Source organism: Rhagoletis pomonella, unplaced genomic scaffold (genome assembly GCF_013731165.1).
Source record: "Rhagoletis pomonella isolate Grant_MI unplaced genomic scaffold, Rhpom_1.0 Rhpom_scaffold_00007, whole genome shotgun sequence".
NCBI lineage: Eukaryota > Metazoa > Arthropoda > Insecta > Diptera > Tephritidae > Rhagoletis > Rhagoletis pomonella.
Genome location: NW_023458561.1, coordinates 14,888,380 through 14,891,430, shown reverse-complemented (window position 1 = coordinate 14,891,430; position 3,051 = coordinate 14,888,380).

Here is a 3,051-nt window from a genome sequence, read left to right as displayed (position 1 = left end):
CGCACAGAGTTACATTCAAGTTTCAGAAAAAACTTTAAAATGTAAATTGAGAAATATTTTAGAAAAATGTGTTTTTATTCATTTGCATTCAATAAAAAAGAAATTAAAAATGCGTGCCAAGTCTTGCATTTCCAATAATAACGATAAATGTGTACGTTCCAGGCAATAATTTAAAATATTTGTGAAACTTATCGTTTTGCGCTAAAATACAACAATGTGTGTAAAATTCGTTGTCATTGCTTCTGTTTTGAATATCATATTCGTGCCTCCCGGTGGAAAAAATAGGTAAATTTGCATTTATTTTCAAGAAAACATATCAGTTAAAATATATTTCTTTCCAGAGCGACATACGGACAAGTAAGATGATAAATTTGTATGATGAATATCGCGGAAAAACTTTTGTATAAAATTCATATTCTAATTTGCATTTGAATTATGATATCAACAGGGATGATTTGGGACGTATTTTTTGAAGACAATTTTCTCTATCTAATTTCTAAATCTTGAGATTGTTGATTTATTTTAGAATTAAAAAAGGTAGTTTATATTAAAAAATATATTTACACTAGCGGTATGTAAATTACTTTTATTCCGAATTGAAACGATTTTAATGAATATTCATGGTTACCATTAATAGTAGTATGACAGTTAGATCTAAATGCATATTTGACAAGAAAGATAGAATACAAGATTGCGCCGTCCTGGCGGCGATGACATATCTGTACAAAAAGTAATAAAAGTCGAATTGGATGTTGAAAGAAAATGTGAGAACAGCAAATTTTCTTAATAATAAATTTTTCGATAAGGAACGTGTTTTGATTGTGCTAATTTGTAATAGCCTTATTCATAAACAATAAAGTAACTTAAAAAAAGGCTTATAAATTGAAAAATGTTTGTAAACGGCAATTTAAAAAGCTTTTTAAAATTTTTATTTTTTATTAATAAGGCAATAAAATTATGTGATTTACAATAACTTTTAACAAAGGAAATACGAAATAAGGTGATTTTTGGGGAAGTGGGTATTAGTGAATTTCAGTGCATTTAAAGTTTCTGAGGTTTCGTTTACTTTTAGATCAGAATTGTCAAAATTGAGAAATTCAAAGTAGCGATACAATAATCATAGAAAAGAAGATTGCGCCCTGCTGTGATGATGAGTAAATTTACCACAATGAGGAAGAATATAACAATTAAGTGAAAAAATTTTATTTTTACAAATTTAGTGAGCAGTAACGCGTCTCAAGAACGATATTTCAGACAAATCGTTAAGGAACAACCATTTTTCCATCCCGTCTGCTTTGGTTTTGGCAAAAAAGTTGATAAGCTCCTGCCGGCGATCAAGTCATTTCAACCATAAAATAATATTATTTGCAAGAACCATTCACTAAAATTGTAACTAACTTTTTATTATTTATTAATTCCTTTTTGATATTCAGCAATAACAAGATGGAAAAAAATTATAAACCAAAATTAGTAATATTTTTATGAATGCAGTTATAAAAGTTCACAGAGGAAACGCCGGAAAACAATGTATTGACAACAACATAAAATTTATGGCAATTTAGATGTCAGCAGAATAATAACTACGATAAAAAAGCATGAGAGAGTGTGCGAGAAACGGTCAACAAATTTCTTATAAAATATTTTAATTTTTGCTGGGTATAAATGAAAACTCAATGAGTATTAAGGAAAAGAAAAATTTGAAAATAATAAACAGAAAAAGAGATGGGTGCACAAAAACTCTAGATAAATGTTTTTCCCAAACTCTTAAAAAGTAAGCAAGTCGATTTTGTTAATGTTACTTTACATCTATTTTCTTTTTTATGAATAAGGTCATAAGCATGTACCGTGTTTATAAATAAATCTTATAGCAATATGCTATATATTTATTTATACACTTTTTGGCTGGCGAAATATGTAATTTTTCAACTTAATAGAAAAGCGTATTTAACCCCATTTCTTTTTTATTAATATTGAATGGCGCAACACAACAACTCTTTTTGTTGCATGAAACCCTTGAATACGTGCCTGTCATCTATTTCTTCTGTTTCGACATTTCGGTATTTTGCATTACTTTCATTTTGACGTCATTCGCATTGTCAGATTTTTGAAATTCGTTTTGGTTCGACATTCTGCTATTTCATAATTCTTTCATTCTCATGTCATCCATCTTCCATTTATTACCTTCCATTGCCGTTCGCATCGTCGAACGTGCCTGTCAAACACTGCCGCCATCATGCTTTTCAGTTTGGCAGGCACGTCCGCTGTTTGGCAGGCAAGTCCGCTGTTAGAAAGAGAATAGACAAAAAGGGGCATAGGATTCCATACTTGTAAGTATATACGATGGTTTTTACCGTGCAATCCGTGCAATATGTGCACCATGCAAGGCCCTTGCAAGACTCAGAGAATACCCCTATTAATTGTCAGATCTTTATTTATATAGCATTCGCACATTTATTTAAACCGAACGCAAATCAATTTAACCTAAACGCAAATCAAATTAACCCAAACGCAAATTAAATTAAACCAAACGCAACACAGCAAAAAGGTAACTATTACTATTATGTGTTGTTTACACGCGGCGATTTTAGAGGTGATTAGTGTAATCAAAAGTTTGCTGCCACCAAATTCGTTAGAAGCGATTAGTGAAAAGGCCGTTCACACCAAACGATTATTGCTTCCACCTAAAAGTTGCCTATAGAATCTGCATTCGAGAAACAAAGCAGAACAGCCACTCGCGATGTTGATCCGTTGCTGGCTCGCCAACCATTGCTATAGATTCAAACTACAACTACTAATCTATAGTGGTAATGTTGTTGTTGTAGCGGCTACTAAGCCCCGTTTGGGGCGGTTCATCCATCAACGTTGTCGTCTATTTCAGCTAGGAGGCCCAGGAAGTGTGCTACTTCCAAAGGGGCTGTCCATAGGGACATGGGCGTTAGCTGAGTGGGGTTTTCAGGGCAAGTGAAGAGGTGTCGGGAGTCATGTGGCGACTCTCCACATGCCGGGCATTGGTTGGGCACATCCTCGTTGATTCTGCTCAGGTAGCTGTTG